Source organism: Periplaneta americana, chromosome 11 (assembly GCF_040183065.1).
Source record: "Periplaneta americana isolate PAMFEO1 chromosome 11, P.americana_PAMFEO1_priV1, whole genome shotgun sequence".
In the NCBI taxonomy this organism is placed as follows: domain Eukaryota; kingdom Metazoa; phylum Arthropoda; class Insecta; order Blattodea; family Blattidae; genus Periplaneta; species Periplaneta americana.
The window spans coordinates 126,504,982-126,531,875 of record NC_091127.1 but is presented as its reverse complement, the minus strand read 5'-3'; the positions used below and the strand labels follow the sequence as shown (position 1 = coordinate 126,531,875).

General features: G+C 35.3%; 1 protein-coding gene across 1 annotated transcript in view; it reads right to left on the bottom strand.

Annotated features, from left to right (window-relative positions):
- Window positions 1–26,894, bottom strand: part of LOC138709329 (uncharacterized) — a 619,328-nt gene that overhangs the window by 410,737 nt on the left and 181,697 nt on the right. The window lies entirely within an intron of this gene.

Here is a 26,894-nt window from a genome sequence, read left to right as displayed (position 1 = left end):
TTGTAGGCCTACAATTACTGACAATACTTTCTCTGATGAGACATTTTCACTACGTGAAAATTACGCAAACAATTAAAAATTGTATAGTAGCAAAGGAGACCAAAAATTAGCTATTAAATATACAGTCCTTACAATTCGGCCTTATAGGCTAAATAAGTTGGCATTATCTGTAAAATAGGAAATAAAAATGACGTCATTTGGTTGTTAACGACTCTAATAGCGATGGTCTTACTATACGTACATTGCTACAAAGACGTGAGCTATGAATGTTACCTAATTACTACGTCAGACATGCGGTAACAATAACACCACCTAAGCTATATCCACTTCCTAGTGCCTTCCTGCTTCCTAGTTCATTATCATTGCATGATTTCAATGACACTGAGTCAGTTGAAACCGCCGTTCAATAACCTGTTAAATATTCAGTATCAAAACTTCCTGTTGTACTTCTCAGAGCATCTACAGCATGATTCAACATTCATGGATGTGTGAAGCTTATGAATGTGGACATTTCGTTATTACTTTATGAAGCCATGATATCGGTCTCAATGCCACTATTTATAAAAGGAATCATTTTCTGAACACATTTATGACAACTAAATGCGATGAAGTACCGTATATAAAAGAAAGCATATCGGTAATCACTGCAAGTGAAAAATTGAGACAAGAGCTCAGGGAGCGAGCATTTCAATCTTGGTGTTCCTGAAATCAGAAAGGGAAAGGCGTCATCCTCCCGCCAATAAATGGCTACGACAACCTGATCGCCTCACTTGCAATGAATGGAGACTAGCTCTTAAAATGACAGCTAATGTTTGTCCGCTCCGTGCTATACCAGGAAGGTCCCGAGACAGAAACCACTGTCGTCGTTGTGTCAGTGAGATTGAAACTCTTGGCCACATTTTGGGTGCCTGTCCTTTCAGCGAGACGCTGCGGAACTCTAGACATCACAGAATTAGGTCCATGATTGCCGAAGCCTTGAGGAAGAAAGGTCTCATTGTATGCGAAGAAGTCCATGGCATCTCTCGAGAGGGATCCTGTCGGCGAATTGACATGCTTGTCATTCCACCAGGCTCTACATCCGCCTACATTATCGTCCCGACAGTCAGGTTCGAGGCACAGGAACAACAGCCTGCTGAAGTCCACGCAGAAAAATGCAGAATTTATGAGCCCACAGTTCCATTCTATTTGGAGAAATATCACCTCACCTCCATTGAAGTAGTTGGGCTAATGGTTGGCGCTAGGGGCACAATACCTCGCTTCTTTGTCAGTTTCTGCAAGAAGTTCCAGCTGAACAATGACTTCATTCATGATGTTTCCTTTACTGCTATCAGAGGATCACTTGTCATTTTAAAATACCATCTGTACTTTGTTTCCTAAAATGGAATAACTTTTGTTGAACGTCTAATCTGTTTGTTTACTATGTTTAGGCCTATTATATTGTAAACTGTAAACTAAACAACAATGTAACTTTATTATCTCAACAATAGGATTTGCTCTCCACACAGTAACACAGTATTCGTTAGTGCACTCCACTGACGACAATGACAATTTACTTGGACTATTACGAACAACAATGAACTGTTAATCTTAACTAATATTCACAAAGCACTATTTACAACACAGAACGGTCAGTTCTCAGTTCACAGCTCGTTTGTCTTGGCTAGTTCTTCTAGCTCAGTCACTCGCGTTCACAGAATCTCGAACCACAGACCTTCAGAGACGATCCGCTGAACTTCGAACTTAGGTCCCCCAACTGCGGTCCACTGCACTCGAACTCCGGGCTTCAGGCTCCACAGTTACGGACACAACTCAAGTCGCGCTCTGGTCTCGAAGCTGGCTTCACTGCTACACAAGACTGGCTTACTGACTGACTGACTGACTGACGTTCACTTGCGTCTTCTTTTTTATAACCAAACTATAGGTTTCTGGAGAGTTCGCCAAAGATTCCACTCTCGAATAATCTGGATTTCCACTTCGACGGACTTCTGGAAGATTCGGGAGGGTCCGTTCCCCCCTTCACTCCGCACGTAGCAGTTTGCTTCCTTCAATTCTCGGCAAGCACCAGATGCGCGCGCAACCTCCCCTCGCGCGTCGCAGTAGTACACCGCCCCTCTACCCTCTCAGCATCCAGACGCTCCTCTCGCCGCCACACCTAAGCGACCAACGGACACGCGTTCGAACCCCGGTGTAGCTGTCACAATATGTACAGCGCATGCATTATGTCCAGACACTCCCCCACTCTTCCTACAGAGCTGCGCACGAGATCGGATGAGTCTACTTACGAATTATAGGGGAATGGGTTTGTCTTTGCCTCGAACTCGGTAGACACACGCCCGACCTTCCCTTCTATTCCTACCCCCTCTACAGAAGGGTTGTTCCCGTACTGCACATCGCGAATGTATTGTCAAAATGCATGAGCTGTATGCTGTTATCCTTCCTATTCTTAATTTATCTTTTTTGTTCGTTCCCTACATTTCTCTTTTGTGGTCTTTCCTGTCTAATTTCTAAACGCAAAAGTAATGTCTACTTCTAGGCACAACTTACATAACAAAATTATTAATAACAGTCCGAAGACTCCTTTCAACCATTGATTCTCTGCCTTTTACCGTACCAGTGACACGCACAACTACCCGTATCAATTTAAAATTATGTCACTAACATCATATGGATATGCAGAAAGTTATTTTTACTGTGAGTTATAAGCGAACTTTAGAAAGGTTTCGTGTTCAAATGTCGTGTAAAATATGCCGTCTTTGAAAGCTAGGCCAATGTTCAGCTGACTACACGTCATCCGTTTGCCACCATGTGTCACTGCTAGTGTGTAAGGTCAATATTTTTCAAGATAAAAGCAGATAATGAACATATGAAAGCTATCAATTAATATTTTACCTATAAGTATATTTAGTCAATTAGGGTGCTATTCATAGACATTTCGCAGCACGCGCTACGAGCGTACTAAGCTAGCCCCGGTTATCGACTGGTTACTTGTACAGAATTTAAATCATATCCTATCGCTAACACTGGTTTATGAATACGAAAAACGCAGATCATCCACCGGAAACCCGCGCTAAAAAGTCTATGAATACGGCCCTTAGATTCTCGAATTAGTCATTTTTATAATTTTTGGTTGTGAAATACATTAAATTTATGACAATTATATTCGAAGTGAAGGCATTAAGAAAGGAAATGCAATTCATATTTCACAAGATTATTGCTGTATAGACATTACAGCACGGAAATGACTCACGAGTTTAAAAACAAAGGGAAGACACAAACAAGTTAGTGAAATGAAGGTTGTAAGTGACCTTAAATGGATGGCTGAGAACCGGACTGTTCTAAGTCCATTTTTTTTTTACAAGAAAGACATCTGTGTTTCATTGTGTTGCAGTTCTTGTGTGTGTATATATATATATATATATATATATATATATATATATATATATATAGCTTATCTGTAGTGCTCGGGAAAAGTGGCACAAGTCAAAAATGTTAATTTTACAGGAGAAGAAAAAAGAAACTGTCTTTACGCTTGTTTTTATCGATTTGATTTTCTTCTGTATGAATTACTGTAATGGGAGAAATACTTATGTCTCTTTTCCCAAGCGAGCAGATGTTCCGTAAGTTGTCAATAAATTAATAAAAAATATTTGTGGAAACTGACTTATATTACTTTTCCCAAGCATTGCAGATATGAATCGAACAAAATTCATACGGTTGCTATGAAGCTATTCCAAATTTTTTCATGAAGCTTGGAATGTCAGGAACTTAAAATAGCTCGCCTGAAAAAAAATAGTAAAATGGACTTGGAACAGTCTGGTTCTAGACCATCGAAATGTTATGCGCCCATGAACAAGTTAAGGAATGAAGATCCAATACTTAAACACACAACATACTTTGAAAACAATCAACAATGAATAAAAATAGAAACAAATGATAGAAAGAATGGAAGTCATTAAGTTCTTCCAAAGTAGCTCCTTGCAAAAAAAAATTCAATAGTTAGAAAATAGTTTGGAAAATCAGAAATATGATCAAGCTTGAAGTCGGAACAAACTTAAGGAATGGTTTTTACAGGAAAGATAAAAGAAAATAAATTTTAGAGTAGTACAACACCATAAAAATCATACTAATTAAACTTAAGAATTGTCGAAATTGAACTATCGTTGCGGACGAGATAAATACACAGTGAAGCCCATATCCTCATCTACCGTTTCGTTCTTTATTATTTTCTATTTGTTCACATCTGTGGAGCAACGATCAGCGCGTCTGGCCGCGAAACCAGGCGGCCCGGGTTCGATTCCCGGTCAGGGCAAGCTACCTGGTTGAGGTTTTTTCCGGAATTTTCCCTCAACCCAATATGAGCAAATGCTGGGTAACTTTCGGTGCTGGACCTCGGATTCATTTCACCGGCATTATCAACTTCATCTCATTCAGACGCTAAATAACCAAAGATGTTGACAAAGCGTCGTAAAATAACCTACTAAAAAAAATTCTTTTTGAAGAAAATAGTATGGATGAGGAGTCGAGACCTGGCATGTGAGATGTGCGATAGGGGACAGATGAGCTATCAGGAATAAAGTTTGTTTCATGATGGTTAATATTATACGAATCTACGACATAGAAGTTCATCTCAGACTAAAACCTATCTTCTCCCTCCATACCCATTGATGACATAGCCACGGCACATAAGGTCACAGGACATGTCTTGCTTCCTCTACTAAACCCTTATGGATTACCAAACCGTTGATTTTATAAAACTTTAATTGTTTACTGTCACATAATATCTATACATTTATTACAAAAATACATATTAAACGCACTAAATATGCATTAAAATTATTATTTACATTAAACAATAATGAACATACATACTAGGTTCAAAAAGTTCCCGGAATTTGCTAGCATCATAGAAACAACGTACCTTAAACACTATTCTACAGCATTTCCTTCAAAATAGTTGCCTTCCGCAACAACACACTTTTGCCAACGCGTGTAGAGTTCCTGGAAGCAGGCCTGGAAGCCATTTTGTGAAACCCGTCTTAGTGCTCTCGTCGCGTTTGCGATAACCTCTTCAGCATTGAATCTCCGTCCTTTCAGATGACATTTCAGACGGGGAAACAGAAAGTAATCAGGTGGTGAGAGATCAGGAGAGTATGGTGGGTGATCCAAAGCAGTTATGTTGTGCCTGGCAAGAAAATTCTTTACAATAATTGCGCGATGAGCAGGTGCATTGTCATGCATAAGGAACCAGTTGTTTTCTACCCACTTTTCTGGACGTTTCCTTCTCACTGCGTCCCAGAGGCGACGGAGGGTTTCTACGTACAATTCTTTCGTTACAGTACGACCTTCTGGAATGAACTCATGGTGCATGAAACCCTGAGAGTCGAAGAAAACTTCCAACATAACTTTGCTTTAAGTGAGCTTAAATGCGACAGGCTCATGTTAGTAGATTTACTGGCATGAAAAAGAACTCCTGCGGGACAAAATTCCGGCACATCCGGCGATGCTGATATAACCTCTGCAGTTGCGGGCGTCGTTAAATAAAACATAACATTTAAAATAACTTTGCCTTTGGAAGTGTGCCTAGGAAATTTTTGCTTCCGAGGAGATGTTTTCGATTTCCACTCAGATGACTGTCGTTTAGGGACTGGGTCGTACAAGTAGCACCAGTTTCATTTTGTTTAAGAAATCACCATCTTCATCAGCCATACTGATCATAACCCCAGCAAAACACAGAACTTGATGTTTGTACTTTGCTCTGTGGACATAATTACAAAATGCGACGAACAAACGAAACACTATGATAAACAATTGCCTACAACTCAAAACCAATAATTGCCATTATCAACAAACTTTAAGGAAATGACATCATGAATGTTACCAACAAAACAAATGTATAATATCCCTTGTTATATATTAATACGAAAAATGGTAGTAAAATTCCGGGAACTTTTTGAACCTAGTAGTATATTAAATAGCCTATTAAAACACAAAATTAAATTAAATTCATTTATTCCCGTATGAACAACGGTCGTGTTCAGAGTTTCAAAATTACATTATAGATAAGCAGAAGGAAGAAGAGAAAATAAACAATAAATTTAAGTAAATTAAAAGAAAATTGCTGACATTTCAAACAATATCATTACATTATGATAAAATAAATAATTAAAACTGCAAGAGTTTCTAAGTAATATTAATAAATAATAAGTAAAATAAGATTAATATTAACAATTAATTATCTACCCTATGTTAATTCGAGGATGTTTGGGTAATGGGAGATAAATCATAAAAACGGGTTTTGATATAAATAAAAATTAAACTTCGGACCATTTTTCAAACAATTTTCTACAGAAATAAACACATTAAATGTTAATATATTTTTTTCATACCCACTTGTAGAATTTAACTTGTGCATTCACCTGGGGAACAAAATCCATTTGCACAAAAATAATGATTTAAGCTCCTTTACCCGAAAACCATCGAATTTTTCTTAATAATTTATTTAATTTTGAATTTAAATTTTATCTTACTTATACTTTATGAAATTAATATTGAGATATGAAATTACTGTATAGTTTTCACCATAATTGAAAATCCGTCGACTTTATCTTTAAATGTTGTTATGTTAATATCTTGGCCTTGAAAACCACAATTCAAAGTGTTCAAATTTTCGAAAAATATATCAGCAAAGAAGGCCAAAGAGAATTTCATTGGAAAATAAGTTTGCACATTCCGATTTCTCCTCTTTCTAATTAGGAGTTGAGTGCTATCCATTGATTTTGGGTAAAATTATCATTATTTTCTATTTTACAGGGTTTTGTATTTTTCGAATGGTGTTTTTTTTCTCTCTATGAGGCCAGGAGGGGAACATCCCACTGCACCGCGATTTGAAATCTAATGTGCACCCCCGGGATGAGCTGTAGCCCTACGACCGCACTTACGCCGAACCGACCTAACCACCAACAACCTAACGACCAGTCCGCCATCCCTCTAAGTCCGTATACCATTCCACCCCAACAGCTCCCCCACATTCTCCCTCAAACAGTCTGAGGTGTAGGCCACCCCTCCCGTCGGGAGGGGAGTAGGCTCTGCTGCTGGGTCACCAACTACCATGCTTTGGCATATCCATGGAGACCGGTCGAGAGCGTCAGGAGCTTCGGAGGGCCGCCGCAGGCGCGATCTGAAAACCAAGAAAGACAACCGGGATGATAAGGAAAGGATGATGAGGGGGAAGGAAGTGACGAGAATGAGTGGGGTTCCATACGCCTGATAAAGTTACCTAATATTCATCCATGGGAGTGAGGGAAAAATTCCGAAAGAATCTCACCCGGGCAACTCGTCCCAAGTGGGGAATCGAACCCCGGGCCGCTGGGTTCGGAAGCGAACACTCTACCACGAGACCACAGCGGTGGACTTCAAAATGGTGTTAGTGCCGGTACGTTAGTGGAGGTCACAAACAAATGTCTCGGTCAAAAGTGGGTCGCGCCTTCAAAAAGTTTTGAAACCACTGACATAGACCTGACAGCTGTTTATCGACTAACTTACACTGTTATTCCGTTCAATTGTCACACATTTTTATTCCCTTCAATTTGTATCTCTAGAATATGTACTTTACAACTCTCTAAAACAAGAACAATACACCTAACTTAAAAAATACTTATTTGAAATAAATTTTGCACACTGCTAACATTGAACAAGAGCACCAATATTGTTAATTTCCTAATGAATACAAAATTGAATAAGTTTTAAAGAACATATGGATCAATACGAAACAATTCAAATGTAGAATGCCTTAGAAAGAACATACATTTTTAAAAGCGATGACGCTGCATTTTCTTACTGTCTTAAGTAGGAAATAATTACATATTAAAATATGAAACCTATAATTTATGTAGAGATTTCGCCAGGAATCAGGTTTTACTCAGGTAAATTTGGTAGGCCTTTATTATTACAGGTCGAACGCGACTGCCGAGAAGGTAGTTTCTACATTTCCTCTGATCGAACGTGAAAAGGTTTAGTACTGTGTAATATGGAGCGAGGCCGGACATGTCTACCGGATGGAAGGAAACAGAATACCAAAGAAGATCTTAGAAGGGATAATACATCGTAAAAGACCAATTGGAAGACCCAAAAATAGATGGATAGATGCGGTAACGATCGATTCTCAGGACTATCTCGGAACAACTGTCTGGAGGAGATTAGCACAGGACAGGGACAGTTGGAGGAAGAAAATTGAGGAGGCTAAGGCTCGACTTTGGGCTGTGATGCCATCGTAGTATTAGTAATATAGAGCGATAACACACGCTGAAGGGAAGTCAAGGTTATAGTATTAGTATACAGCTGACTTTCATTCAATACAGTTCACTTTACGTCGTGACAATGCAGAAGAACTAAACATTAGAGGAGCGCAAGCAATGCATGCAATGGCGTACGAAATACATTTAATAGTACATACATTTTTTCCAGAAAAAAAATTATAGCGCATGCAACAATTGAAAGCTACCATCACCGATGAGTATCTTATACGTTATTTCGTTCAACATTAGCATGTAGGGAACAGCTAATGGTTGTAGTTCACCATAAGTAAATTGAATTTTGTTTTGTTTAGTGACGTTGGCTGAAAATGGCGTCAAGTACTAATAGCTTTATTGTAGATTATTGCAAGCACGAGTGCCTATGCAGTGCTCAACCACAATTTTGAGAATCAAGTAGGCCTACGTATTGGAGTGGTATTAAAGTTACTTATACATAAAATTATATTAGGCCTATATCGATGACTAAGCAGTGATACGTCGTATCTGTAAATTTGCAAGTGAGTAAAAAGAAAAGTTTTAAACATTATTTTTTCTCAAGTAGTAGTAGGGTTTAAAAAGGTCGCGTCAGCTACTATGGCTATTTGCGGCCTTTTTTTTCCCTCAAGATAGACAAACTTTCTTTATATATTTTTTTCTGTTTTACAAGATCTTCTACTCAAGGACAAAATAATAGTTAATTGTCCAATTTTTTAAACATAATAAATTAATAATAATGTAGTTAATGTAAATAATAATGTAGTTAAACTAAATGACCATTTTTGAAGACACGAAATATCACTTCTTAGCCATAGATATATTCGTACTGAAGATGGCATTCAACACTGTGCAGCATCTATGTAAAAAATCTGCATACTTCTTAATTCAAGGTGCGTTTTTAACTTGCGTCTTTTCAATATCCTCTCCAGATTGCATGCGTACTTGAACCATGTAGATGTAGCTGTAGGAGGACTTAGCACCCAATGAAAGGGACGCAGACGATTACATCAGAGAAGCTCAGCTTGCTGATCACTTGATCAGCAAAAGACGTGCTGAGACTAAAAGTGACTCAGGAGTTCGGTAGCCGTGATGAATGCAACTTTTCTAGGGAATGGATACTCTGCCAGGTAGAAGGGATTAGCTAGAGGCTGGTAACTTCTACTATAAAAAATGTTTGATCACAAACCTCAGCAAATTAAGTTACAAAGTAATAAGGTAGGCTGAGGCCAGAACTGGTCGAACCACATAATCCAAGGAGGAATAAAATGATTTCCATTTAATGTAGATGCTCCGATGTAAACTTTGATAATACCTGGATAAGTTTAATATCTTATTCAATAATCAACATGGTTTCAGACCCTCAAAGTTCACTAATACTGCAATCTACAGCGTATTCAATAAAATTTTGTCTGCTCTTGACAATGGTAAGCCTCCTGTTGGAATTTTTTGTGATCTTAGCAGAGCTTTTGACTGTGCGAATCATAACCTTCTTCTGGCTAAGCTTGAAACATATTCGTGGGATAGTGTTAAAATGGTTTGCCTCTTTTTCCCCCCACCTCGCTGTTATTTATACTCGCTTTAACATCTTTGGTCATATCGCGAGTTAATCTTTGTTTAAAATCCGAAGGCCTATGTAGGCTACTATTGTTAAGACTGGTTCTATTGTTGTGAACTAGATGGCGACTGTATACATGTTACTGATTTGTTATGAATATGATTTCGGTGATGAATGAGGCCGGTGATTTTCAGGGATGTTGTGGCCCGAATTTCCTGGCATTTGCCTTACGGTTGAGGAAAAACCCTGCAAAACCTCGACCAGGAAATTCAACCCGACCGGCAATCGAACCCGGGCCCTCTGCGTAAGAGACCAACATGCTGATCCCTACACCACAGAGGTGGTCTGGTATGCCTCTTATCTTCAAAACAGATATCAATATGTGGAAATATTACACAAGGATCATAAAATAAATAATTATACTAATAAATATAGATCCGAGAATGAACATATTGATGTGGGTTTCCTCAGGGCTCTGTTTTGGACCCTGTATTGTTTCTTTTATACGAGTATGTAAACGATTTACCCATGTACTTAAGAAATTACTTTATGTGTATGTATGCCGATGATACTTCTGTTATTGTTAAAGATGGAAGTGAACAGGACTTAGAGACAACCTGTTGTGAACTCTTAAAAGATCTCAAAACATGGTTTGATAGCAATGTTCTTTTCTTGAATGTTAATAAGACGGGATATATTCACTTTCACAATTCTCAAAAGAAAAATTTGAAGGACTTTAATATTTATATTCAAGATCAATACTTATGTAAATTTTTGGGTGTTACATTTGATGATCGTTTGTCTTGGAGACCGCACTGTATAAGTTTAATTGCTAAACTTAACAGCCTTTGTTATCAAATCAGAATTTTGAGGACTATAATTAATCATGATGTATTAACGTCTTTTTATTTTGCACAAGTTGAGTCAAGACTTTCATATGGCATTTGTTTTTGTGGATCTGGAAACATGTTGAATGACATTTTTATGGTTCAGAAGCGTATTGTTAGGTGCATAGAAGGCGTTGATAGTGGAACCTCCTGTAGGAAATATTTTTTACAGTATAATATTCTCACTGTTTCTGGTATATATATTTTTAACGTATTGCAATTAATTTATTCAAATCTTTCTTACTTTCATCAAAATAGTGAATTTCATTCTTATGATACTCGTAATAAAAATAGTTTAAGTATTCCGGTATACCACCTTTAATATTAGCAGAACTTCTATGGTTTCTGGTATTAAAATTTACAATTGCTTGTCTGAGGATATTAAAAATACAAGTAGTACTCTTAAATTCAGGAATTATATAAAAATAAATTAATACATTTGTGTCCTTACAGTCTATAGGATGCACGTGTAGGCCTTTGAACTCTTGCATAATGTATTTAATTTTTGACTTATTGTAATTTTAATGTATTGGTGTATTTTATTGACAATGTCTATCCATATTTGCCTCTGACAATAAAGTTTATCTATCTGTCTATCTTATCTATGGTTTGCTCATATCCGATTAATGTTTTATTTTAAGATCCCGAATTTGTTGTATTGTACCAACATGCTTGGGAAGGACATATTTCATGTCCTTTCGTTTTTTTTCTTTTGTTTTTCAGATAAATTTCCAGATATATGTAATACTTGTCGGAAAATTGTTTATGATTATGATCACGAAGATGATGATGCGAAGATGACATGATTTCGCTATATTAATGCGCGGATTTTGGGACTCGCTGTAGAACTGAGTGTACATTATAACAACCTATGGAGAATTAATTTATTTCCTGAAGACAGCTCAGGTACACCTACGTGGTTGAAGGGCACACAGTGTTTTCCAGTTTATCGCCTTTTAAAAAAAGCCGTCTTGGACTCACCCATTTCTAATCGATGGCATCGATTTGTTTAGTACGTACGAACTGGGAGTCCGCCACGGCGATGAGTGACCTTTCAGCTTACCTGTTCATAAACATAGCGGAAACTTGCATTGGATTTCTACTTTAGAAAAAAAATAACCTGTTGAAGATTTACGCGGTCAGGCTGTACTTCGACGTCACGGTCTTAAGTTCGAATTTCATCTAGAGAGAAAGAATAGGCCTATTTATCAAGTATGAGATTAAGATTATTCGTTAATTTGATCACGAAGAAGATAAGTTTCGGAACCATGTGTTGGAATTTAATTCCTTCCGCTCTTCAGAACTATTCGAAATTATAAATTCTCGAGTTAGTATTCTTCAGTATTGTGAATGGATTTTTTCTGAGTTGTCAAGTAATGTGTACGTAATGTAGAGGTGGTTTCGTGAAATTAAAAGAGCTACAAATTGAAAAATCAAACATTTTCTTTATAGCTATATAGTTATATTTGTCATCATCATCATTAACCGTTTAGGTTTAGGTCAGTTGAGCCTATTCCTATACATCAAGATGCTCTTGAAAGACCAGCGTCGTTTAGGTCTTCCTTTATCTCGGTACCATTTAGGTTGATACTGGAATTAAATCGTTGATTGTAGAAAGGACTTGAGTCCAGAAAATCTACTTTTGAGAAAACTGAAATAAAGTGTTTAGTATTTTATGAGTCACATTAAAATAACTTAGTTGTTATTTCTTTAAAAGTATACATATATGCTCATTTATTAAACATTAAATAAAACAAATTTAACTTGCAGTTTTTATATTATTTTTTTAACTATTGGACTTTTGCAATCAACAGACATTAATAGTTTTAACTGCTTAGTTAATTAATTATGTTAGTAAAAGTACTTGAAATATGCAATAAAATGTGTATTCAGGTATGTTCTTTAACATTAAGTCCATTTTTAACATAATTAATTCAAGAGACGCGTTCTTTAGCATTATTGGTAACTTTTCTCCCCAACGAATTATATAAAAGTTTTTTTTCAATACTGATACCAACTTTATCTCAAAATGGGTACAAACATTAAATACTAATACCAACTTTTATCTCGAACAAAATGGACAAAAAGAGTTTGACAAAAGAATGTCCAATGTTCAATATCTTCAAGAATATTCAAGAAAGTATTCTACAACAAGATAAATCACTTATAATATCTCTATCTTAACACTTTTAAGAGAAAAGATCAGCAGGAGCTAATAAAAATGATTTACTCGTAGCACTTGTTCATTCCACTGTTGGCCACTTAAGGATATTCAGTTGGATTAGAAATGCTTCTTTTACGATTCACTTCTTCATTGCTATTACTACTACTCGTACATTGCATGTTTGCACTTGTATACTGATTAGCTACTGAAATAGAATAAAAAGTTAAATAACAAAAATATCAACAATGAAACAGAATATTAATTCTAAGAAATTGATTGATTCTTAATATTACATCGTAGGTATATAAATGTTTTCGAACACTTGACTACAGAAAGGTACCTCAGTCCTGGACTGCAGACCTTTCGACACTCAACGGGAAAAGAAGAGTAGAATTTCACACATTAGAAATGCTGGACTGAGTTTCCTTTCTGCGCTCATCGATGAGCCTATCTTCAGGGGTTATGGAAAATGGTCTTAACTCGTTTTCATAAAAAGTGGACTTAAGTCCTTTCTGCAATCATCGATTCAATTCCTTCTTTGGTAAAAGTATTGATTTCCATTCTTTGTAGATGATCTGATGTATTTCTATTTTTATCGAGTGTACTTTAACCTAAAAGTGGACATAAAAATCTCATTTGGGCCGCTTAATTATGCAATCGTAATTTTATATCTGTGGACATTTGTTTTGAAAAAATTTCACTTCATAAACCCATTTACTTTTTAATGTAATAGATGCACTGTTAATTCAATATCTTTAATGTCAGATTTTAATTCTTAGAACTCTAGTTCAAGTCCCGGACAACAGATTTTTTGCCTCTAGTGTAATTCTTGAACTCGTCGTGAGGAGAAAGTAATGTGAACAGCAAGACGCTCCGGTCGCCTTTTATCCTCGGAAATATGAAGACGTATGATAAAAGCCAGTACTTACACAATTTGGAAGTTACGGGATGAAAAATATCCCGCTACGAACCGGGCGCGAACGCGGCACATTCCAGTCCGTTGTTCTACCAGCTAAGCTACTAAAGATCTGAAGTCCTGTATGTCTTCTTTCAATAGCTATTATCTTCTGGAGTATTATTCTGTAAATGTATAGGAATGTGTCTCTATTTGTTGAAGTTCTGTAAGTCATTTAGCAGATATCCTAACTATTCAAATAATTAATTTATGGATAAAAATGAAACTCTTCAATTTTTTCATCTCAATTTGAAAACAGAAACTATTTTTTTCTTATTGTTTATTGTTTATTGTTAATAAAATAACATTAACAGAAATACAATCTTAGTTCTTCCCTGAAGGAGTAAAAAACTCGTGCTCAGGGAGATATCTAAACACAAAGATAAACACAAAGATAATTTTTTGACACAAACTGGGTCAAGAAAAAAAATTTACAGGAATAAATTAAATTTAAAAATACAATTTGAATTTTAACAATTTAAGTCATATAAGTACATATACATATTAAATCAATATATATTCTTTAAAAATTAAATTCCTAACGCTATTTTTGAAATTCCTGATACTACAATTTTCCAAATTTGGGTATTTATCAATTATTTTATTGTATAACCTTGGACCAAAGTAGGTACCTTGGCTCAGAGCTGTGCTTGTGAAACACTTTGGTTCCTCTAGTCGTATAAAATCGGATCTTTTAGTTCCATTTTATGATGATACAATTTGAATTTATTACGGTTTTTATGTGTGAAGATTAATAAGGCAATATAATAAATCTGTTTAATTTTCAAAACATTAAAATCAGTAAACAAAAGCTCAGATGAGTAATCAATTGGTTTATTAAGGCATATTTTAATGATTCTTTTCTGAATAAGTATTAGTGGAGTGAGATTAGAATTACAAGCATTTCCCCACCCTAAAATTCCATACTGAAGAATGGATTGAAATAAAGCTAAATAAATGAGACGTAAAATATTAATTGGTAAATATGACCGAAGTATAACAAAGATATAAATTGTTTTACGTAATCTATTGCATAAATATGTAATATATTTGTTATTGATACCACTTAAGATTTCATAGTGAAGTGAAGGTAAGCAGTTCCACTTTCTATAATGTGAACCTAACCACTTGTTGAATCGTACTGGGCGTTTAATATTAATTCATATGTTAATAGTTTCTTAGGTCTACGAGTTTCTGTACAAGCAGTAGGTCAGAAGTAACGTCTGTATGTTTGAAATACGAGTACTTACTAAAGAACCATCCGCAATAATTTGACACTGAATATGGTGAATGTAGCTTTTACTTTTACGTTAGAGCGCTGCATTTATAATCATGTGGACCCAGGTTCGATCCCTGGCGTACCCCCGATTTATAACTCGTGTTGGACAAGCCCGTGGCCTCCCGGAGCTCTGGTTCCCCTGTGATATCCTATCAAATCTCCATCATCATCTCATCTCGTCATGAGTGTAGCGTGGATCAGCCTCCCTGGGCAAAGATTCTGTCGGTAAATTGGTCTACACAACTGGCTTCATATGGGTGAATGACGAACAGTCAAGTATCCGCCATTAGCAAAAAAAAAAAAATTCAGTCGTTTCCTTTTTGAAAAGGCCAGTCGATGATTGCAATATATAATAAGTATAAGGACCCACAAGTCGTATTGACATCATAGCTATCCCGACAAGATCGACAAGCGGAATCATAATTGATCCAACTGTAAGGATGGAAACATCGAAAATCAACCTGCTGAGGTACATCAGGAAAACTCCACTATACCATACTATAAGGAAAAATATCATCTAACGTCGATCGAAACTATTGGATTACTGACTGGGGCTAGAGAAACCATCACAAAAAGATTCGCGCATTTTTGCAAGCAGTTTGGTTTAGGACAAACTAGTTATTGAAGTATGTCTGTCTGCAGTGAAGGGATCTATAAAAATTGTGAGAAACCATCTCTACACTTAAACAGACTGACTTCTTTCCTATGGCGATCTGCTCACTTAAGTTGGGTCCTGCAACTAATGCTGAATAGATGACTGCGATTACCTGATAACAAACAGCTATTGGGAAGATTTTATGTTTCTTCTAGAATTAATGATGATTTATTTAATCGTTTTCAATTATTTGTAATTGTATTATTTCTTTTTCTTTTCCTTCTCCATTGTTTTTTATTATAATTGTTTACCTACCATTTACTTAAAAAAACAACAATAATTTTATGATAAGCTTTGTGTTCTAGGCAGCTGAATAAATAAAAGTTTATTCAAAATAAATATTTAAATGTGTGCAAAATTAATTATATACATCGAATTAAACAGAGCAATTAATGAATGAAGATGGATATCTCACTCTTGGGACTATAAGAAGCACTGCCATGTGCAAGTCAGTACACAAAAATTCAAATTCCTGCTTCTGTGCATATTAAATTATTTAATTGATGTGTGTTTTTAATAACACTTCAAAAAATAAACTACGAACAGTTATTACATCTGCAACATGAAAAGAAAACTGAGATGTTTTGAAAAACGTAACATGGACAACGAGAAAGAGTATAATTTTAGTGACACTTTTTTTTAAGAAGGCTCACTGAATACCCTTATAGTTCTAAGTTCATTAACACACTGGGTACCACTATGTATACTTACATATGGTAAAAGAGGTTGTTTTTCCGAAATGAGGAATTCAATACGTTTTCAACTACACGCGTAATAGCAATGTCCTCATAGTTATGTGAAAAGCAGTTAAAGTCTTAACAAAACATCATCAATAACGAAGTAGATTACCAGCAGTTGCCTTTGCTTTGTAAAATACTAAAGGGATTTCGTTTGTTTCTGAACTTTTCGCTTATCCATTGAATATCAATGACTCTCTTTTCATTCCCCGTGATATCTCTAATATCATAAAAGCAACTGATAATGTAATGGGATTGCTGGATTTTATTCCAATGCCTAGTTCATTAACAAGTCTTGAACAAATATTTCCATCATTTTATCCTGATGTAGGCCCTATTCTAAAACATTCAAGGTAGCCATTCGTGTATTTTAGGCATGTCTTCACATTTTATACATTTGTAGGCTTTCATACCCTAAAAATAAATGTTGTATCCTATAAGTGGAAATGTAAGATATAAATCATATAGAACCTATAAATTTTGAATATAAATAAAATTGAATAAATATTAATTATTCCCCTTAGAAATTTCATAACAAAGACAAGCAAATCATTCATTTCATTTTGTATATCAAAGACCATGACCATTGACTGGAGCTACTGAAGCTATGGAAATGATTTCTCAATATTTGAGCAATAACGTATTGCTAGGAAAAATCTTGTTACGATTTGTATTACTAGAGATAGTGCTAATAGTGGTCCAAAGTCTCATCAGGTTATGATATTTGATGGGGCTGGGAATTCAAATTAGCTTTTTAACTTAAAAATTAAATCCAATAAAATAAATAAGAAACGATCATCGAATATACCTTCCAAATCGTCCAAAGGGACGAAAAGTAAAACAAGTTTTGACAGTGACCGAAAACGTCTGTTACCGAAAATATACGCCAGGGGTGGGCAGAAAACAATTCGCACCGAATCCATAGTGAACGCAACCCGGATAACATTCAGTTCATTAACCGCAAAACTGAAGAAGGGATGAAGTCCTGACTGTTTCTCGTTTGCAGTGACGGATTAGTATTATAGTGAACGTCCGAGAGAGTAGAACTTTAATTTCCCGCTGTACTACACTGGTGAACAAAATTAAAATAATAAACATATAGCTAAAGTACAGAAAAACAGATACAATTCATTCGAAGTAAATCGATATAAGCAATATAACATTGTATACTAGCGAACTGTCATTTATTACATACAATCAGAAATTTACTGTGGTTTGTTGAATTGATATTTGAATTTCCTTTTGCGCAAACATAAATAATACAAGGCAGAAGTAGGAAAAGTAATCGTCTTGATACGTTCAAAATGTGGAGTAAGGTATATAACAGCTATACGCGCTGTGACGAAGGATTATCATCTGCTTTCGATTTAGCAGCTTCATATGATGTATGATATGTATCATAATGGCGTTTAATGTAGACTCGAAGAAAGTCACTTAACACCTATTACAAATTACGCATTTTATAGTCTCATAATCTTTTTTACAACAGAAGAACTCTTCCTCCCATTCCACCAGAAATCTCCGTCTTTTCGAAGTGAAAGGTTTAGATACAGCTATTGCTCCACCACTGCTGCTGCTTGCTTGTACACACGTAAACTGAGTAATGGTACCAAGGGAGGGAGGTATGCTTTTCGGACAGTATATCTACACCACTTGAAGGTCAAGGGATTCACGAATCCTTCTTTCCCCAGGGATGATATACGGTGATCGAAATGTCTGTTACCTACATGCCTCTGGACAGTATATTCAAAGACCCTTGTTGACGTTGGACACACTGTGCATGCACTTAAAGTTATGGACAATATGACGATGCTGAAATATGTACGCCCATATTTGAGGGGAACAAATATAAGTGACCTAAGTGTCCTGAAAGCTTAAGAAATAATAATAGTAATATGATAACAGTAATAAAAAGAATAATAATAATGTCCTTAATAGTATTGACAATTAAAACGATCAAGTAAAACAAGAATGAGATTGTAGAAATGATGCAGCTTTTGTCTCACTCTGCACAATGAAAATGCACTTGCGATTACCATTGCAACTTTTATTTGCTCTACGCAAAATCAGTTTAGTCAGTCTTGTTCTGGAAATCTTCCAGTCTGTAGGTAGAGTTGATATTTAGCTGCGTAGCATCATTATTCAGGTACCGTCCTAATGTTCATTATTCATAAACTAGTGACAAAGCCTGAATTCGCTCTCTTCTTAATGTCGGAAAATAAACAGTGCTAAACCCCACACATTCGTTCCCTCTATACTCTTTTGTTAAGCTCTCGTCACGCATAACCTAATGCAGTGGTGCAAATTGTGACACACGTGAAGTTAATAACAAATGTGTCCTAATGATGATCTGTCATCATGATTTGATTAAAACATATTTAATTATGATTATACGAAATCTGGCATAAGACTCCAATCTACAAAGTGTTTCAGGCTTTACATTTACTATGTCTGGCTTGTAACAAAGTATATGCCAGTCAAGAGAGCTGATATAAATGGACCCCCTTACTTGGAAATAGGCTCTTTTAAATTTGAAACTGTCCATAGTTTTATCTGTCTTGGCTCTGAAATTAACAACAAAAATCATGTTAGTTCTGAAATAAGAAAAAACTAATATTATCTGGCAATAGATGCTTTATTGTCTTAGAAAACATATGAAATCTCAAATTATATTTAGGACTACAAAAATTATGATGTATAAAATTCTTATAAGGTCTGTACTATCTTACGCATCTGAGACTTGGCCATTGTCGAAGTCAGATGCGACATTATTATGTACATTTGAAAGAAAGATTCCTAGGCAAATCTTTGGACCAGTTAGAGAAAACGGAACATGGAGAAGAAGATATAATCTCGAACTGTACAGATTATAATTATAATGAGCCAGACATTGCTAAATTTATAAAAATAAGAAGATTGGACTGGGCCGGGCATGTTGTGAGAATGCAAGATGATAGGGTTGCGAAGAGAGTTTTCAAATTTATTCCGATAGAAAGAAGGAAGGTTGGGAGACCGAGATTGAGATGGGAAGACTATGTGATGGATGATATCAAGACTTTGGGTGTTAGAAATTGAAGAAATTTGGCATTGGATAGGGAGGAATGGCGAAAACTTCTGAAGAAGGCCAGGGCCCATGAAGGGCTGTCGTGCCATTGATGATGATGATGAAGATTTCCGGCTTGTGTTCTTTGGCTAATTAAATATTGAACACAATAAATCATGAGAAGACTGGCGAAAGACCGCAAATCATGGACGACACACACACACATATATATAAAATGTTGAACATTAAAACAAATACACACGAGAAAAAAAATTAAAAATGTTGTGGTTCTGTCTACTACTGTGCATGTCATATCAACTTTCAAGAATCTACAGACGAAAGAATATTTCTGTTGAAATGTTTGACTGCTATTCTGAAGAGAGTACGACTATGCCTACAATGTCTGGTTTACATAGGAATGTGCGATTAATTCTTAGAATTCTTTTCATAATATAATCTCTGTTTGAACTTCGCATCTGTCTCCATCTTCCCAATATGTAAATAAAGATCGTAACGTGGTTATGTGCTCTTGAGAACTATAATAATAATAATAATAATAATAATAATAATAATAATAATAATAATAATAATAATAATAATAATAATAATAATGATTTATTTTAGCTGGCAGAGTTAAGGCCGTAAGGCCTTCTCTTCCATTCAACCAGCAAAAAGTGTATATACATATACATGAACTTACAAAGAATTCAACAATTTGATTTAGATGAGAGTTACATGTATACAACTGGTGTGCTTTTAATTTTTTAGATAATAATCCTTGGCGCTACAGCCCGTGAAGGGCCCAGACCGACCAGCCGGCTGCTGGCCTCACGCCCACATGACGAAGCAGAGGTGGACGATCATCCAACCAATGGAGGTATCGTGTGGTTAGCACAATGATCCTCCCAGCCGTTATAACTGGCTTTCGCAACCGGATTTCGCTACCTATCGTAGCTCCCCAAGTGCATCACGATGCTGGGTGGGCACCGGTCCCATACACTGGCCGAAATTTCATGAGAACATTTCTTCCCCCATGAGGACTCGAGCCAGGGCGCATTCCGTAACGCGAGTCCTAGGCAGGATGCCTTAGACCACGACGCCACGGAGCGGGACTAAATTTTTAGATAATAACAAAAAAAAGTTTCATAATTTCAAGTTTCCTGTGTAAAGAATTCCTTAACCATAGAATTTTGAATGTAGTTATCCCAAAAGGTGACAGTTGGAAAGCAATTAACAAATTTGCAGCAGGAGGTATCATTTGTTACTTGCTTTGATTGAACTGTGTTTCATTCCGAAAGATGAGGCTACTTAATTAATCGAAAGCCAGAATTTTTAAATTTACACTTTAATTAAAAATAATTAACTATTTGAACCTCTGCTATTAGCGTATTTTAAACTACTAAAAGCAGTAAAAATACAGCATGTTATGTATGTAAGGAAAATCAAAGATGTAGTTCATACTTTAAATTAAAATTAGAATAAAACACAGCTATTTTCAATGTTATAACTCATTTAATAACATTACATGTGCAACAGCACTTCTCACGGTTGCTATTTATTATTTTATTGGCTATTTTACGACCCTCTTTCAACTACTATGGTTATATAACGCCTGATTGAGATGAAGGTGATAATGCCAGCGAAATGAGTCCAGGGTCCAGTGCCGAAAGTTACCCAGCATTTGCTCTTAATTGATTGAGGGAAAACGCCGATAAAACCTCAACCAGGTAACTCGTCCCAACCAGGATCTGAACCCGGGTCTGCTCGGTTCAACGTCAGGCATGCTAACCGTTATTCCACAGTGGTGGACCTCACGGATGTTATCCACTGGATGTGATCTATATCCTTACCAAAATAAAGTATAAAAATGTATTATTTATTCTTAACCAAGAGACCACTAGAAGAGTGAATAATTCCAAACAAAATAAAGCTTTAATATTAATATGCGTTACAAGAGCGGTATATTGAAGTTTTCATGTTCAAGGAAAAGTTTGAAAAAGCGAAACGTAGTTGAGCTTTTTTAATTTCCGAGAATTGAAAGAAAACATACCGCTCGTGTATCGTTCATTATTTTGTGCGAAGATCATTTATTACATACCTGAAAGAGGAATGTATAATTAGTTGCAATGAAATCTCCATCTCGGTTTCTGTTCAATGACGGCAAATTTGCAAAACAAAAATATCTATCTTCAACATTGTTGCTTTAAAATGTTTTCTGTGTTTACTATACTCCAGCAGGCCGTGATATACGTCTGTCTTTCTTCCTCCAGTCTATAAATGCGAACTTAAAAACAAACGGTAAGGTTATGTAATGATTTAGAGTTTACTTAATTTTTGCAAATATTTAAAAACAATAATTAACAGTGCAATTTAGGTGAAATTGCAGTGGTAAGTTTACAATTTATAATTATTACTATATTGAACGTCTCTAAAAATAATATGTTAAAAGCCTAAAGTAGTAAAATCAATATGTCACTTAAGCGGTAAGAAGAGGGAAATTGTTATGTGTGTTAGGTTGGGAATACTGAATGTGGAATTTTACACTTTCCGCGAATTGGTTTTGTGCGGAAACCAAGCAAATACGGACGATCTCGCACAAAATAGCTTTTCTGTAGGGGAGACTGTTGCACATTTAGCATAGAGTACCTTTGAACATTTTTTGTTTTTTTTTTTTTTTTGTTACTACCTAGATAACTCAAACTGAAGTAGACTGTAGAGAAAGCCGATAAATAGCTCTGGTCGTAGTTTCAGTTTGATTCATTGCAAAGTGTGAGTTCTGTGAACAAAATAATTTTTTGAGTACTAAAAGTAAACATTTCGTCCATTCATATATATGTTTTCTAACACAAAACCAGATTGTATTTATTACTATCTATTAAGTACTGTGTTTCCCTATCATCTGGTGAGTAATAACATAGCCTATTTAATCTCCATGATTTATTCGAATCTCTAGTTTTGGGAGCCATATTTGTTTAAACGTGCCTTTGAACCTTTATACCTTTGAACACAAAACATCTTATACCATGGAACATGTTCCAAGGTACATGATAATATTGGTTTTTGTCTTTCTTTTATTTTAAGATCATGTCACGAAGTAAGTCTGAAGTTAAGAGGCCCCCAATTGATCCGGATGCCTTGATGAAAGCTGTTGAAGCAGTTATTGCTCCTCCAGGAAATAAAATCTAAAACATAAAAGCCTGCTCTGGTTTATGATAGAAAATACATTTTAAATATGATTGTCAGTTCTTACAGCTATATTCACACTTATATTCCATGTGTTCCAACTTACAAGAGAGTATGTTCCAAGGTACATGAAGCTCTTGTACCTTTGAACATATTACATATCCCTTTATTTTATATTTTCCATCCTTAATATATGTGTAGAACAGGAAAATACATACAAGAAGTTGTAAAGGAATCTTCAATAATTATTTCAAGCATTTTTTTCATTTAAAAATTTATTTCCCAAAATTAAAAAAAAATACATGTGAAAAGTGTTTAAAGGTACAACAGTCTCCCCTATGTTCTTCGCAAAAATATATGAAACATTAGTTTCATTTAGGTTAAAAGTTGTGGAACTTATTTACAGAATGAGACAAAAAGTAATTCACTCATGAGATCATTAAGATACTGAGTAACACCTAGCAAAATAGTTTCTCTGGATATTTTTCACAAATAAATATATTTTTAAAAGAATTAGTTGCTCCTGAATTTCATTAAATTATTCCAAATTCTAAAACCTTAGGAAGATTATTCACATCTTTACTGTTTCCAAAAAAAAAATCACTTTGTTTAATGAACAATCAAAGTACGCAAATTCTGTAATATCGGTATCACTGGGGAACTTTTGTCAGAAATAGTTATTTTGCATGATAATGTTTTAACAAATTAACAAATCAGTTCTAAAAATATTTTGCATAATGTTTTTGTCACGTTTACAGTTTAAGAGCGCTTTAATAATTAATTATTAATATTCATATTCATATTCATATTTATTGTCATCATACGTCTTTCAGGTAGTGGTTTCCCTCACATTTCTGCATACGGTCCACCACTACCTTGCTTACATTCCATCATATATCCTTTATATTTCTCTTATCATCTATGTCTCCCCCAGTCTGCCACTTATCTAAAGTTTAACCCTGCTTCTGTCTATTTCTTCCTCCATCCTTTCTGATGTACAGTATTTATAACTCTTAACCTTCTTTATCTTCCCTCAATGTAATTTCCAAATACTATGCAATATTGTCCACCTTACTCTTATATACAAATAATAAAAATATTCGCGTCTTCATCTACTCCTCCATCTCCACTACAGGGGCTGCAAGACAATAAACACCTTTAAGAACAGCTTAAAAGATAACCTTATTAGCATTTCACTCCAATCATACTGATTTAAACTATCACTGACTACATTGTTACTTTTTTCTTTAGACATCATCCTGATTGTGCTGTATTTTAATTGTCTCGTAATAATCTCTTTCTATTACCTAATATTATTTGAAATATATTTACATTCTATGTATTTTAGTTTAATTCTGCTACACAGTTTATTTCAGTGTTTAATTAATAGTTCAAAGTATTTTGTTGTTTAATTTGTAAATAACTTTTGTATACATGTAACTCTCATCTAAATCAAATTGTTGGATTCTTTGTAAGTTCATGCATATGTATATACACTTTTTGCTGGTTGAGTGGAAGAGAAGGCCTTACGGCCTTAACTCTGCCAGCTAAAATAAATCATTATTATTATTATTATTATTATTATTATTATTATTATTATTATTATTATTATTATTATTTATCCTTGTCATCTTTCGTTACTGTTATCCCTACTTTTATGTTTAACGTTAAAACCTTTTTATCTCTGACTAGTATTCACTAATATTTCTACTATCTCATCTACTTTATCTTATTATATTATTTGTCTCAATTATTATTGCAATGTTCTAATGTTTGTGATACCTCCTTGCAATTTCATGATCGACTCACTTAACACTTTTTCACTTTATTGGATCGCTTTTACGGTTCACTCTCACTACTTGCCCTCACTTTCTACCTCCTCACTTCCCATATTTTCCCTCTCAATTACGTCAAACCCTACCTATTATTTACATACTATCTCCTACTCTTATTAGGCACACTACCATATTGTTTTTCTTCTCTCTAATTTATTCTATTCATCTTCTATTAACACTTCATTTCTTGTTCCTCTATATTATTCACAGTTCCACTTCAGTTAGCTAATTGATCTAATACTCACATTTTTGACCGCATCTAATGCCTCAGACTAAGTCAGATATTTCCTCTAGTTCACTTTTACACTTCACACGTCTTAGTTTGCACTTCCTTGTTTCTTTAATTATCACATAACTCGCTGAATTGTTATACAAGTTTCATCTATTTTTTCACACATCATTCTTAGTTCCCTCTCAAAAATACCCATGATTGCTGGAATCTGACTATCTGCGTTCTCATTGTCTGTTGTATTCTCGACTTCTTTCTTCTCTTCGTCGCAGTCCCTTTCGTAACTTACACTCGGACTTGCACTCGCAAAGACTCCTTTCCTTATACTCTCCGTATTCCCCTTAGATGATTCTCCTATTATTCCCAACCCTGGACTCCTCTCCTTCTCTTTAATCAGTTATTAATAAATCACTTCAGGTAATGAATGTTTGGCAACGCTGTTACCGAAATGTAGACGCGTGATCGACCGTAAGGTACTGAGTACCGCTGCATGTAGAGCGTTTTGTATAGCTGAGTGCGCAGTAGGCTTTTCCGCTTTTCCCCTCGCTGCTGCGGAGAAGATGTGTTTCCATTCGTTGACATATGCTACTGAATTTACTGCAAGTTGTGTATTCTTCGACTTATTTCTCCTTACATTATTCTTTCTCTTAGAATTATTATTCTGCTAGTGCTCAGATACTGTTTTATATTCATGACAATGTGTCTAAAACCCTCTTGCATAAATTAAACAGGACGTTAAATAAATAAGAATATGTATAATATTGTACCTACAATGAGCGTTACAATATAAGAACTCCAGTCCCTTTAATGAGAAGATTCGGTAATTGACTGACCGAACATAAAGGTTATCGAACGTCTAACCTTTAAGGTTGCAAATTCCTCCCACGTCGGAATCGTAGTTGAGTGTGTATCCCGTCAATTCTCGGCTAGAAGAATCGCTTCCTTCGTTACATCCCTGGAGCACTTGGCCATAAAGTTCAGAGGTCATGTCTTGAAACAGAGCAGATGTTACAGTGTCTCTGACACATAACCACACTTCACAAATTGGATTGTGTAGGAAATCTGAGTTACCATCTGTCTAGTCTTCTAATAAGGAAAGCAGTGCAATGTAATTTGCATATACTGTACTTCCTCAATATGCATTAATACAGTTTCAGTTTAATAGTTCTGCCTAGCAAAGTTTCAATTTAAATTTAATTTATATCTTTCGGAGACATGGTGGTACTCCAATAACATGGAATAGCACAGATTTTTTCTTTTTTAATTTCATTCCGTCTATCCATTCTCTGTGTTCTCAGTAGGTCTAGGATTCTTAGATAAATGAATATTTTATTGGCACTGTAATACAAACTCGTAATTCTGTTTTGTTTCGGAAATGGTCACCTGAGCATATATTTTAAATTTTATTTTGCATAAAAACATATTTTTAATTGTTTTATGTAAATACATGTTTTCAAATATTCACAAAAATACACATAAAAATTAAGTTTTCATGAAAGAATTTTCGATAAAAGCCCCATTTCAGATTAATTATCATCCGAATGTTCAGTGCAGTTGCTTAGACGTGACAGCTGGCAACTGTTTTTCGGAATTGTATATCTCTGGACCTGTGGAACTGCAATCTCCTCTCTCACCACAAATGATAAGAGCTGTCACCACTAAAAATTGTACTGTGACTAACACATAAACATTGATGTGTCATTCAGGAATGCCTTGTAAGTTATCATAATGTTGATTCAGGAAGCAATTATAATTTTATAAACATCAACTGCCTGTCTCTAGGGAATGCATGTTGTTTCTCATTGGCCAGGGCGCTCTTTTTCCCAATACAAGGCAGTGTTCCACGATAATTGTGTCATTTGTGATGGACAACTTGAGGATGAATCTCATTGTGTAATGTAATTCTTCAGCAGTTGACGATAATTGTGTCATTTGCGATGGACAACTTGAGGATGAATCTCATTGTGTAATGTAATTCTTCAGCAGTTGGCGAGACAGCATAATTTATACTGATGAGTAGTGCATATTGTTTATTTTCACATAAAATAATTGAAACATAATTAAATATTTTTAATTTTTTGTCA